The sequence below is a fragment of the Colossoma macropomum genome, unplaced genomic scaffold (assembly GCF_904425465.1).
Source record: "Colossoma macropomum unplaced genomic scaffold, Colossoma_macropomum, whole genome shotgun sequence".
NCBI classification, from domain to species: domain Eukaryota; kingdom Metazoa; phylum Chordata; class Actinopteri; order Characiformes; family Serrasalmidae; genus Colossoma; species Colossoma macropomum.
This window is the reverse complement of record NW_023494786.1, coordinates 31,443,643-31,458,400: the sequence shown is the minus strand read 5'-3', so window position 1 is coordinate 31,458,400 and position 14,758 is coordinate 31,443,643.

The window sequence follows — 14,758 nt, the reverse complement described above, 5'->3', positions numbered from 1 at the left end:
ATTTACAAATCACTGATTCCTGTTTTTATCTGCATTTTATCTACTGTCCCAATTATTATTAACTGATAACAAAGATTTCAAATTAATGTTTCTATCATGGAACAGTTAAGGATGATCAAGTTTTCAGTTCTGTCTTGTTTTCATTCCTCAAGCCAGTCTGGGATCCTTGTTGTCGGTTTACAGTTACAGACTGTAGCTCATCTGTTGCTGCACAAGTGAACAGTCGATGGTTCCTGTGTCTGTCATACTTTTGTCTACCTGGTAACATCCGCATCATTTAAACCACAGATTAAAAATCTCAGTAGCAAACAAAAACTTTAAGAAGCTTAACAGAAGAGAACATCTAAAAACATGTATTATTCAATAATAAACTGGCTTTAAGGTGGTCACTGCAGACTGGCATGTTTCAAAATGGGTAAAATATGAATGCAGGCCAATTTAAGATGAACAAAAAAGGGAACAAAAAATGGACCCTGGAAACCACCGTTTAGTCACTCAACATTAAAGTAGCAGCTTTTCAAATCTAATAAGAAGGAGGTTCTAGTAACAGAAGCTGCCCCTTCAGATGAGCTAATGCTAAAGCTAACACTGGTTAATCAGAACTGTTAGCTGATGATGAGAAGGATTCATTGTTTTTTACATAAGATCTTTCAGCGCACTTTAAACAGTGAACAGTATAAAGGATGGCAATTAATGTTTCGTCTTCCACACAGTTTAATTTAAAACTTTTCAGCTTCAGGAATGAAATAAAAGCAGCTCCAGCCTCCTCAGTAACACCTTTCCAACATTCCAACTCTGCCTAATTTATTGCCACTGCCGTTCTCACTGTAAGTTTGTTATGAGGAGTTTTGTCAAAGGCTTCCCTTTGCTTGACAAAAAGATGAATGTGACTGGCTGAGATTCATGTCAATCATTGCTTTGCAAACGGATAATTTATCAGCAACCCTCTACCCCATTCATCACTGTTGTCCAGATGTTGTTTGGGTGGTATTCCATTCTCAGCACTGCAGTGACACTAACCCTGCATTCACACTGGCAGCAACTTCTCCTCATCACCCAAATCGCTGGATGCTTGTCATCTGTGGGCATTTTCTAATGTGAGCTGACCACTGGTCGCCATGGTTTCACTGACACCAAGCAAGAATCAGATACATTCTAGCTAAAAATAAATATTCTAGAGACAAATCGCTCATCTATAAATTAAAACCCTGTGTAGTGCAACACTGTCTGTGCAGTCAGAATATGAAAGAAAAAAAAAAGTGTTTGGCCACCGCGATTGCTGTCGTCTGTTTGTGGTGAAAGCACCACTGCCATTCCTCTAGTATAGAGGTATTGTGAGCTGTGGGGCACACCCCAAGGACCTGAGATGAGACAGAAAATTGATTTAATGACTCTGTCATAACATTGAGCTGAACTTTTTACTCACATACAAGCATTGTGATTGCGAATTCGCAATCCAGTTGGAGTCCATTTTAAATAAGCTTTGGCCCAGAGAAGATGGCAGTGTGTCTCATGTTGACATATGGCTTCGTGTTGACATATGGCTTGTTCTTTGCATGATACAGCTTTATCTTGCATTTGTCGATTGCACGGCAAACTGTGTTCACAGATATATAAATATTTCCAATCAATCACATGCTAAAACTAAATTATCTATAATGCTTTGCTGAAACCGAAAAATAAGATCACAATAGTAGTAGAGAATTTAATGCAAAAAGCTTTTGGCTCTTTTACTGTTCCAGTTGATTTAAGATATACACACTTGATGTTGAATTTGAGAATAACTGTTCATTTTTTCATCTTAAAGGGGAATTACAGTGTTTTTTTTCTGCATAATTCAGTGACTGAGATGTAAACAGAGAGATTCAGAGTGGTTTGGTGTGAAATGGTTCGGATTTCTTCACAATGGTGGTGATAGGAACCAGGGGTCACCATGACACCATAACACAGAAATAGACATTTTATTTACTATCCAAAACCACCAGTAAACCTTTTGAGGTTTTCTATGGAAAATGGCATGAATGGATTTAAAAATACATTTTTATTAGGAACCCTGAGGGACAGCAGTCCACTTCTCTCTGTGGCATCACACATGTAAGTCCACAGTATTACATGTACATTCAGCAGAGTGATTTTAAAATGTAAAAAAACAAAGTGAGCCAACATGAAGAAAAATAACCAGAGACTGTACAAGGATCTACTGTCTAAAATACAAGAGTCCCATTGTAGTTTGATCTATTCAAATACAACTGTAATCCATGAAGACAAGTGCAGTTTCATCATTTTACTGAGCCACGTTACATCTAAACATTAATAGTAGAACATTTTAAATGTAGTGTATCAGTCTTGTTCTATATTTTGTCTTGTGAGTCAGGTTTTTAGACCATGGCAGATGAAACAGAGAGACTGGACAGTGGTGCCGGCCTCACAAGACTCATGAAATGTTATTCTGCTGGGAAAACATTAAACATAACTTCCTTGCATCAATCCTTTTATAGTCTTTTAATAGAATATTACTGCCTAAACTGTGCATAATAATGTACAATTATGGTTTTATGTTTTTATACTGCTACCTGTTTAAGTACTGACCAAACTATGCCAACAAATATGCAAAACAGCTCAATGGCCGGCAGACTGGAAGAGGTCAATTTATGTCCCAATACCAAATCAAGGAGACAAGAAAGAGTGTGGCAACTATCACACAATTTCCTTAATATCACACAACAGTAAAATTATGCTTAAGATCATTCAAGGTAGATTAGATCCTTATAGGAAGTCAAAATAGGCAGGAAAAACATACCGTGGATGGCAAAGAAAACAAACCAATGATCCTTGACCAAATCAAGCCCCACCTCTCATTTGAAGCCCAGATAACCAAACTGAATCTCTTACTTTGGACACACTCTGAGAAGAACCAATTCACTGGAAAAGATCATTATGCTTGGAAGAGCTGAAGGTGAAATACAGTTTATACTTTTAGATAATTTATTTACTGTGATAAACACCCTGCCCCCACCACACACACACCTCCACCACACACACCTCCGCCACACACACACCTCTACCACACACACACCTCTACCACACACATACACACACGTATAAGTAAATATAAAACAGTAATTTTGTTTATCATTAGCTACACATGGTCTTATATTTGCCTGTTCTGTTCATCATTAGTAATAAAATAGATAAACAATGTGTTTGCTGAACTAAAAATGATGAAAAATATTGTGTGAACTTGTTGCCACTGCACCCATCATCTCACCCATCACAGAACATCATCTGCTGGCTAGACACACTGACACTGACACCCTGTCACTTAGAAGTCAACAAAACAATGATTCAAACTAAGTAAGTTTAGACTGATTCATCTAAAAGTTCAGAACACTATGAAAAAATACAGCTTACAAAAAAAACGCTTTCTTACCTCCAAAACAAGTTGTTCTCAATAAATGCAGCAGCAGATGATGACAGTGTCTTCTGTCTTTCTGGTGGGGGGAGGGTCTAACTGAACATGTCCAGTATGAGTGTCTTCACTCTAGCATGTTTCTGATTGGAGGAATAAGCTTTGTTGCAGTCGTCCCCAGTCTCCTCTACTTGTTTCTAACATACGGGTAAAAAAAAACATTTGGTCTGTGCAAAAGTTAATGCACATTTTATATTTGATTTTACTTTTTATAATATGTTTAACTTAGCAAATAATTAAAAACGTCAGTCTTAAATTTGCAGAAAAAGGCAATATGCAAATGCATATTTACATTCTTTTTTGCACGTAGAAAATTGAGTTGTAACAGTTATTAATAAAAAGAAAGAACGGAAATAGTGAATGTAATCTAGACCACATGTAAACCATATCAACAAGTCTGAGCCACCTCATTGAAGAGCTGGATGTGATTGAGCAGATTGAGACAAGTTTTGGGGATTTATTTACAGAAAAGATTTGAGTGACTGTTGACTTGGACACCAAACATGTTTTGGATGATGGACAATATCCAGGACAAGTGGAATTTTTTTTTTAATTTGATATATTTCACTAATCCATTACTTCAAAATACACTTCATGAAAATTACGCTGTACAACAAAAACACTAACAAAATTGAGTGCAGGAGGTACGTGGATGTAGACAAAACTGTATTCTGTTTTGAAGCTCTAGTCATGTTTCTATAAATGTCAGTAAACAGAAGCAGCAGCAGTTAACACTGTGGTCACAACTATCTTTATCAGCGTGTGAACCATTGTTTCAGTCTCATCTGAGCTAATATGACTCTTGCAGATAAAGAAACACAAAGTTTTTGTTTTTTAGATACATAAGATCTGGGATTTACAGGATTCTGGTAAATCTTGTGATGTAGAAATGCAGGAGAGGGTGGATCCTGACACTGCTGGAAAGGGAGGTATGAATGACCTGATCCACCTACAGGCCCAGTGAAAATCTTCACTTTTGGAACTGGAATGGAGATCAATAAACACTAGTGTGTCAGAGTCACCCAATCCCTCATCATCAATATCTAAGTAATAATAATAATAATAATAATAATAATAATTTGAATATTATTTATTTCAAAACCAAGGATGCTTCACAGTAGCAATGTGATGGTTGGGTGGAAAATTAAATGGACACCATTTTCCACTCGAGATTAGTCCATCAGCCAAGACATCTTTGTTGTCCAAATTTTGGTTCTTTAGCTCAGCGCTGGAGCTACGAGGCTAACATTGCTAACACTAGATATCAATAGGCACCCAAATCTTTTATGTAAATCCAGTCACAAAACTTCTCTCAACCAGCTCAAACCTCATCCAGGTCTTCATTAACATTGTGCAGATGTTTCAGTGTTGTTTAGGATACAGTACGACTTACTGTGGGTTATAAAAATGAACAATTTTTCTCTTATTTAGCTCATTAGGTGGAGGTGTCTCAGGTCAGACTAACACATTGACTGGACATAGCAGAGGCCTTTGCATTAAACCCACTCATTTTCCTGTTTCAGCAAAGCTTTATGGGTAATTTTAACATATGATTAGACAAACATGCAGGCTTTGTATTCTTCATATATTGTTTTATATAAGTCTAGAATCTCTAGTATAAATTAGCCTGATTGATTGTATGACAGCAGTAAATAAACTGTAACTCGAGGAAAGTATTTTTTCAATAAAAAGGAAGGAAGTCAGAGCTGGACGTTGAGGCGCTCCCATATAGATAATCACACCAGACACAGAATACGCTACAGACACGATCTTCACAGCTCAGCTCCAGTAAAGTGACGAAAGTGTGAGAATCCTCAGAATGTAAGTAACATTTTCATTACCGCGACTGTTCTGTCTGCATTCTGCTTTAAAACTGTGAGGAACTGTGTTGGACCCGGATATTCATGACTTTAATGGTCTAAACACAGCTGAATGCAAACGTTTGGTCACTGTGGTCAGTGTATGTAAGAGCTGATTGCTGAATAGTCAGGTTGAATTGAGTTCAGTACGATGCAAAATGCTTTTCTTTCTGTTATTATTAATACATAACTAAACCAACAGTGGCAAAACTGCAGGTCTTTGATAAGGGATTTCAACACGGAACAAGAATTAAGATGACGAAACAAAGGTTAATTAATCCTGTTACTTTAAACCTAGATTAAAAATAATCAGGATTACATTTAAACTAAAATTTTAGTACTGGATTATTTTAATAGTAAATCTAGATTCAATTTAATCCTGTTGCCCCAATACTTTAACCTAAGATTTAAACGTTATTCAGTGACTAAAGTTCCAATTTAGGTGGTTTAATTTTATTAAGTGTGTTTAACAGACTAAATATGCAGGTGAGAATGTGGTAGTGTTGATCTAGTTAATGTAGGCTGAACTGCTGGCAGACAGCTAACAGGCTAACAGGCTGCTCTAATAATATTCAGTGTTAGGCTTCAGATTTAATCCCTTAAATGGCCACCAGTGGGCCCAAAGTTTCACTACACACTTTGGCCTTTTTTCCACTGTCGAGCCAGTTGGTTCTCATGGCTGTACTGGGCCGTTCCGCACTGGTCCAGACTCGTGAGACTGGTTACGGTTTCTGTTTCCATCTGTTGTACCGCTAAATCAGAACCAGGCTAACAAAAGAAAACAACACAAATGAGTGTCTAACTGCTAACAGGCTAAAAGTCATGCACACATCACCCACCACAAAACATGTTAGATTCCATCTGTCACTCAACTCCAGTCTCTCAGCGTCGTCTCGTCTTCTTTATACTCTAAACGGGGGTTTGTAATCAGCGGTTTGCTAGAAACGAGCACATACTGCAGTGGGAGGCACTACAGAACAGGCCTGATTTCGGCTTTCTGTCAGTCCAAAATCAATCAGTCGACTTTGCTCTCGCTGTTGTAAGTGTTTATCATCTACATTTATGATAGCAGAGCACCAGTTAGTTGAGCCGAACCTGTGCTGGGGTGTTTGGATCTCTTCAGCTATGCTAAGTTAAACAGGAGAGAGGAGCTGGCTAACATTAGCTTAGCTAGTTAGGAAGCTCAACATCAGCCGCTCGACTTCGCTTCCTCAGAGCTGAGTCATTATCAGCTACGTTTGTATCAGCAAAAATTTTAACGCTAAATAGTTAGGCTCTCCTGGTTGTCAGCGCCGTTTAATATTTAGAAATTGGTGTTAGATTGAAGTTTTGATGTTCATTGAATGATGGGTTTAAAATTGTGCACAGCCTTCATTTATTTGCTGTCTGTGTGAGCGAAATGAGCTTATTTGATTGTTTTGAAGTTTGAAATAATGCAGCAGGATGCTGTGGCACAGTACTGACATAAACATAGAACCAATCAGCGAAAAGCTACGTCGAACGGTTCTGTGTCCCTGAGTATGGTTAGCCAACTGTGCTCAGCCTGGTTTTTAAGCATTCCTTGTTGAACCATGTCCATGGGGAACGCCACTGGAGCGGTTACCCTCTATGCTCAAAACCGTTCGGCTCTGCAGTGAAAAAGAGGCCTCCTATAACCTAAGAGTAGCTCAGCCGGTTTGCATTGAAGTCCCTGTAGTTACTGAATAATAAGCCTTAGTATGTAATAAGCCTGAGATTTTAAGGGGTTAAGAAATGATTGAGTTTTTACAGTAAAACTGTCATTTACAGTATAACATACAGAATGTTTGTATTTAAAATGTTTAAATTCAAACTGCTGATATGTTTTGTATATAATTTAAGCAGTCGTCTCAGTGCTGGCTAAACAGCTCCCCCTGACGCTGAGCCTCTGAGTCTAATAACACACTGATTTAATGTCTAAATTCCCTCTTTGCCTGTGAGAGCTGTTTTTAATATATGCTAGTTTTCACTCTAAATGAAAATAAAAACATAACTTACAGACAGTGATTAGTGTGGAGAGTAATGTTGTTGCTGTTTATTTATACTGCCGAATCCATCATGGCAGACAACTAAAATGAATGGATGTTTAAGGTTTTAATGGCAGATTAAGGCTTTAATCACAGATCTGTTAGACCATGTTTAAAATTTAATGGTGCAACAGAACTCGATTTAACATAAAACCTAGAGTAATAAATCATTGATCAGCTCTAAACTCTGTTTAATTTAATCCTTGTTGGTGTGACCCACCCTCAGTCTCTGTGTTTTGGCTGCTCTGATCTGTAGCTCAAACTGCTGTATGGTAAATGCAGTAGATCTGTAACAGCCAAACATTTCTGCAGGGTGGTGAGTGATAGTTTGTGGTTTTGCACTGTTAACTGAAAGTATTTAGACGGATGTGTAGTGTTGGTCATGTTTGCCAGAGGAAGTTGCCTAGATGAGTGTATAACTTAGAATGTTGAAATTGAAATGCATACACACTGACCGGCCACTGCATTAAATTTCTACACTCATTGTCCATTTTATCAGCTCCACTGACCATACAGGAACATTGTGTAGTTCTACAGTTACAGACTGTAGTCCATCTGTTTCTCTCCGCACCCTCATGCTTGTCACCCTGTTCTTCAATGGTCAGGACCCCCGCAGGACTCCTACAGAGCAGGTATTATTTGGGTGGTGGGTCATTCTCAGCACTGCAGTAACACTGACTGTTGCGCTGGTCTGAGTGGATCAGTTAGCTGCCTTTGCCGTTAGCTGGGGTTTGGTACAGACAGCCTTTCATAATGTATGTTTAATGTGTGCTGTTACATAATCAGTGAGGACAGAGATGTGAGTGAGTGAGAGAGAGAGAGAGAGAGAGAGAGAGAGAGGTAAATGAAATAAAATCAATTTGAAACTATCACTTGGTTTAATGTAGGTTTCAACACATTTTCAGTGGAAAATAAACATATACATAAATAATTATGATTAACTAAATAAACAAACAGGGCAACTGGAGTCAAATTAGTTTATGAAACAGTAATAGTTTGGAAGAATGGAGGGATGAAGGAGCAAATGAAAGAAAAAGGTGCATAACAGTTATGAATGGGTAAAAAAGGAGCAATGATTGAATGAAAAAAAAACTCTAAAGGAGAAACTTATGTTTCTGTAATAATCATATTTGGCAGTTACTTTATTAACTATCAGATTCCTGCAAAATGGACCTCACTAACTCTCTTCCTCCCGTCTCCTGATCAGTGCTCATATTGACTCTAGGGAAGCAGCTCCATGTAGGTTGCTCCACTAGAGGGGGTCACTCATTTGTTAATTTATATTATATGTATGTATTATATAAATAATATATATATATATATATATATATATATATATATAATATCCATAAACATAATTTACTTCTTATGTGTGTAAAGCCCTTGCTTAAAAATAGACTATGTATATATAAGAAGTACATTACATTTGTGTATATATTATATGTACAATATAAGAATATAGAACTATCGGATGTTCTTTAGATTATACAAAGTTTATAGAAAGCAAACGTAAGCCTTTGAAATATATGAAAAGCAAAAAGTACATTCTTCTTTATGTCTTTATGAATGCAATTAAATATGATGCACAGAATTAAAAAAACATTTTTATTAAGAAGCAGTGAAACAGAATATTGTGAACAAAGTTAAATGAAATACAGAAGGAAATGTTCATGTTCATAATTCATTAACATAGTCAGAACAAATTTGACTAATGCAACTGCTAAAATAAAAAAAGGATAAAAAAAGTGCTCTTTAGCAATTGTGTATGAGAATGTGATGGTTGAATCCACAGTCTAGAACCCATTAACATAGCTGTAGCTGTGTATTGGCACTTTTGGACCAAAACTTTGTATTGACAAAAAATATTTTAGCAGAAAAACATTACAGCAGAAGGAAAACCTGCCTCAACTTTTAGTATACAGTATATGGCCAAAAGTATATGGACACCTGACCATCACACCTACATGAGCTTGGTGGACAGCCCATTTCAAAACTATGGGTGTTACTATGAAGTTGACCCCGTGACTGTAACAGCCTCCACTCCTCCGGGAAGCTTTCAGCAAGATTTTGGAGAGTATCTGTGGGAATTCAGTCAAAAGGACCAGACGGCCTGTCTTAACATTCAGGTTCATCCCAAAGGTGATCAGCGAGATACAGCTTTGAACCCTGTAGTGAGGGACGGAACAGAGGATGGGAGATTTTTATGTGCTGCTCGCTTCAACACTCGGCAGCCCAGCTCTTAGAGTTTGCATGGTCTTGTTCTTCGTAGCTGAGCTGTTGTTTCTCCTGTTCCATTTCACAATAACAGCACTTGCAACTGACAGGGGCAGATCTAGCAGAGCAGAAATGTCACAGACTGACTTGTGGCAAAGGTGGTATCCTATGACAGAGCCATGTTTAAAGTCACTGAGCTCTTCAGTATCATCCATTCTACTGCCAGTGTTTGTCTATGAAGACTGCATGACTTTGTCCTTTATGTTCACACAACATAAAGGACAGCTAGTATTTTCAAATTACATCAAAAAATAAACAATTACAAAAATAAAATGTTTTGTTCCAAAAATAACAATATGCTGAAGTGGCAAATGATGCACAGCTTATGCTCTTTGCTCATCAACCTGGCAGCTGAAATTAAGACTGTGGAAAACAACAACAACAAATAATGATGATAATAATAATAATAATAATAATAATAATAATACAGACATCATACACAAGAAAGACAAAGCAAAAAGAAAACTCTTACTAAAAAGGAAAGAAGAAAACTGAAACACATCACATTCAACAAAGACAAACTGTACAGCTATATTTTAAACACTGAACCCTGAATACTGCACATTGACTCCACCTCATGGTTTGATTAACATTCCAGGTAGAATTTAGTTTATTTCAGCTAAAAGAAAAATGAATTTATTTTAAGGAAAACTAAATGGCTGTGGGGTGAGAGTGCAGACTAGTAATCAAGGCTATTATGAGATGTGTTTATGGTGAGATTAGTAAATGTGATGAGATTAACCAAAGCCTTCCCTCCTCGTCTCTTTACCTTGACACTTCTCATTGTCTAGTTCATAGTTGAAAAACATATGATCTTATCTAATGGGGTTTTATCATTTATCAATATTATATATAAATGTATTTATTTAGGAGACACTCTTATTGAGGCCGACTTACACAACGTACAAACAGTGGAATCAAAGGTGATAAAGTACCCAGAATATCTGTAATGATCTTCTTAATGAATACAAATGCAGACTTGATGTAGTCTCTGCTGAGGTTTTCTGTCAATACTGAAAGGAAAAGAGTGTTGATTTAATGAGCACTCTGGTTAAAAAATTAACAAAAGTCTGAATAATGAATATACACAGTGCAAACTTACCCTGAGAGTCTCATAATAACAATGCAGGATTCAACGCCTCTCATTATGAGAGCCAGTAAAATGCTGAAAAATAAAAGAACATAAAACACTTAGAAGCAAACATTTATTATGTAAGATAGTGGTGCTTAAAAAGGCTTAAAAACTTTCTAGCTGCTATTCGTTCTTCCTTCTTACTTCATAGTGAGCTTTTGCAATTTCATTAGCAATAAGTAATTAATAGGCTATAAACATTTGATTTATTAAACCTATTGCAAAAACTGCCAACCTAAACTCAGAACTGCCAAATCAAGAATAAAGTTAGTTTTTTCTAGATTTAATAGTATATTGCACACAATCTTAAAAGCGTATGAGGCACTTTTTATTAGCGCGTTCTGCAGCATAGAAAATACAACTGGCTCCATTTAAAATTGTATTCAGCCTTTCAGTCACTTATTTTCAGCCTCAATATGAAAAATGTCATTAAATGGATGTGTAACTTTAAAAAACCTTGAATAAAAATAATACATAGTGAAATCAAGCCTTGTGAAAAGGTTTTAAAGTCACCCTGAACAGACACCCCCATAATTTAAGTAAGAGTGCTGCAGACTTACTGTCAGAGTGTCGTAATCAGACGCCATGGTTGCAGGGTTGAGGGTTGAATATGTGTCACTGGAAGCGCCTGTAACATTCTACAGGACAAAAAGTAAATCTAAACACTCTGCATAGTAATAGTTACACACACATATCGCACACAAACACTGTAGACTTACTGTCAGAGTGTCGTAATCTGAGGACATGGTAACTGGGTTCAGAGCTGTGTATGTATCGTCTCCAGGCTTCGGAGTCTTTCAGACAGAGATCAGGAGAACACAGTTTCAGTCTTTATTCAGAAGCCTAATGTTATGTTTATATTCATAAATGTAGACAGTAAAATATTTCAGAACCTGGACATCCGTGTCTCGCTCTGCTGCTCTCCTCCTCCTGATCACAAACCACATCAACACTGGTCCAATAATAAGTATTACAGTCAGAGAGACGGTCACTGTCACAGCAAAAAAGTTCACTTCACTGTGTTCTGGACCTTCAGAAACAAACCCAATCAATCACAGCAGGTGAAAAGCTGAGGATGAGCAAATCTTACTTGCTTTATGTTGTGAGTAAAATACATTATTGAATAATTGTCAGTGACCCTCAGTCAGTAATGATCACCCACACCTGTCCTATTTTGACCTGTGTTACTTTGCAAAGTTTTGCTTAAAGTATAGTAATTCTAGTTTTTCATCTTTCAGTATTCTGGCCCTGTTTGCCTCGTTCCTTATGATTATGGATTTGCGTAGTGTGGTTTTGCATTTTTCAGAACTGTCACAGAGTGAAAACTGACCATCCATAACATTAAACTGCTTTGTTTAAATGACATATTTTTGCACTACCATTTTATGGATTGCCAAGAACAACAAACAGAGAGCAAAACACAGAATACATGCTTGGCACATGCACACGTATAGACACACAATGCATGAAAATACATCTGTTGTCCATAAATACATTTAAGTGTATACAGAGTCTATAAGAGTATGTGTATTTGTAGAATTTGTACCTATTTGTACTAGCTAGGACACATTTTCTGATTGGACAACAAAGCACTCAACCAAGTATGGTGTAAGTGATGTAAGTATTAAGTGACACAGCAATTGTGATTTTTTGACGTCTCACCCTGCGTTATTTAAGATCAAAAAATCAAAAAGAACAGTTTGCTTACATGGTCACTAAATAAGTGAACAGAGTACACAATTTTCATCATTCAATACATTTTCATCCATCCAACAATTGATCAATGGTAAACAGTGCTGCTAACTAGGAGAGAGGAGCTGATTAGCATTAGCTTAGCTAGCATAAGCAGGTAATGAGAGCAAAAAACAAGTTGAGAACTTCTCAAATGACAAGCAGATATTTTACATATTAACAATTTACATAAGAATTGTTGAACATGAAGAAAACCAGTGGAACAGTGTGAATTAAATAAAATTTACAGCATCAGAGTTTTTCCCAAGAACCTGATCACAATGGACTCTAGATATATTCTTAATATATTCTGATTCTGTTACTTTTATATGTGTTGTGCTGGAATGAGTTAATAAATACATTAAGGACAAAGTATTCAGTCTTTACTGCAGTATATTTATGTAAAAGTATAATATTTCATAGTATTCTACCCAACTCTGAGTACATGTAAACCTACCTCTGCCTCCTAAAGCACAAGAATACTGGCGTATATCTTCACTGCTCGCTGACTCCAAGTAGAGTTTGTTGTATTTGGTGGGTTTGTTGGTTACAGGCTCTCCGTTCTTGTACCAGATGTAAGTGGGGTTGTTGGGCAGAGTGCAGGTGGAGTTACAGGCCAGTGTTACTGTCTGACCTTCTGATGGACTGCTGGGACTCAAACTGACCTGAAGATCTGACCAAAGAAAAATATTTTTCATATTTTTCAAATTTCATATTCTGACATATTGTGGGCTTAGAATTTCTAGTTTCCATGTGACAGAGTTATTGAGTTATGCACATGAAATCAATTGATGCTAAGTATTTGATTAGGTTTAATAAGTGTCCTCTTTTATTTCTCATTTTTTTTTGAGCACTCTTATTTTTTTTTATTCCTATTATCAATTATTTATGTACTGTGTTTATATACATTATGAAATACACTATGAAACCTGTGTTTGAAGTGCTTATCTCTTGATAATTCTCATTTGAATATTTTTTTTCAATTCTGTGGATTTGACTCAGGAAATCTTTGCAAATACTTATATATATTTTATTTTTATATATATAAATATATATATAAAAGTGGTCATGAGAAGGGAGTTTGTATCTGAAACAGTGTGGTGAAGTTCTATTGCAGTTTGGGTTTGTTAGCAGATGGAACCTTCATTCTAAACACAATCATGGCTAATTTACATCAAAAACATTTCTGAAGTGTTTTAGTGTTTCATCTGATGAAATAGACACGCTTCGATTTTAATCAATAGAAAAGTTGCCATCTAAATTATTTTTTTAAAATGAAAAACATTTTAATACTTCAAAATGTTTGTTGATGTACGCTATTGTCACATAATTTGTTGGTAATATTTTATTTTAGTGTCATGTGACAGATTTACTGAGAGAGATGAGCAGAACAGACTACAGTCTTTCTGAATGGAGAGCTGAAACAGAGTAACAGGATCTGTCAGCTTCACTAAAAAAATAAATAAATAATATATAAACTAAAATAAACCGGATGTGTTTGTCAGTAGGCCAGTAGGTATGACAGTATGAAAGTCAGAGCTACAGAAGTTGAAACACAGTTTCACAAGTTGATGGAAACGCACATCTAACATCTAAAAAACCCCACAAAACCTAATGTCCTGCTAAATTGTGTCATGTTTATTTTTTTCACTTGCATTTAATATCACTCACACTTTCAGTGGTGTTCAAAACTCTATTTAAAATCTTAATCTGCTAAGACTTGCTGATTCTGGTGGTCTAGTAGTTGGAGAGCTGTGGAGGCTGCACTCTGTCTGATACTGTTCAATTAGAGAAAAAGGAGAAAAAAAAGGTGATAATCCTGCCTGAAGCTGTGACGTGGCGGTGCTGAGTTGGAGGCAGTGTGGACTGGATGCCCTAAATTTGGCTTTACTTGCGCTGTGCTTACGTCACACCTATGTGTCATATCTGGTGTGCATTCACATTAAGATCTCTCAAAATTAAAAGGTTCCATCTATGTTTGTTCCATCTTAGAAAAAGGATTTTTCCAAATATGGTAGGATTTTAATGTTCAGTGATTTTATCAAGATATGAAGGTTAATTCTATTCGCAGTTTCTCAAAACTGCAATTAATTCATATAAAACCTTAAAATTCTAAGCCCACAGTGTACAGCAGATCCAGCAAAAATCAACCTTGGACACAGGTGAGGACAGTTACCTGTAACATTCAGAATGACTCCAGGTTTACCAGAGAATCCCCCTCCTTCAGTGTTAGTAACAAATCTAAAGC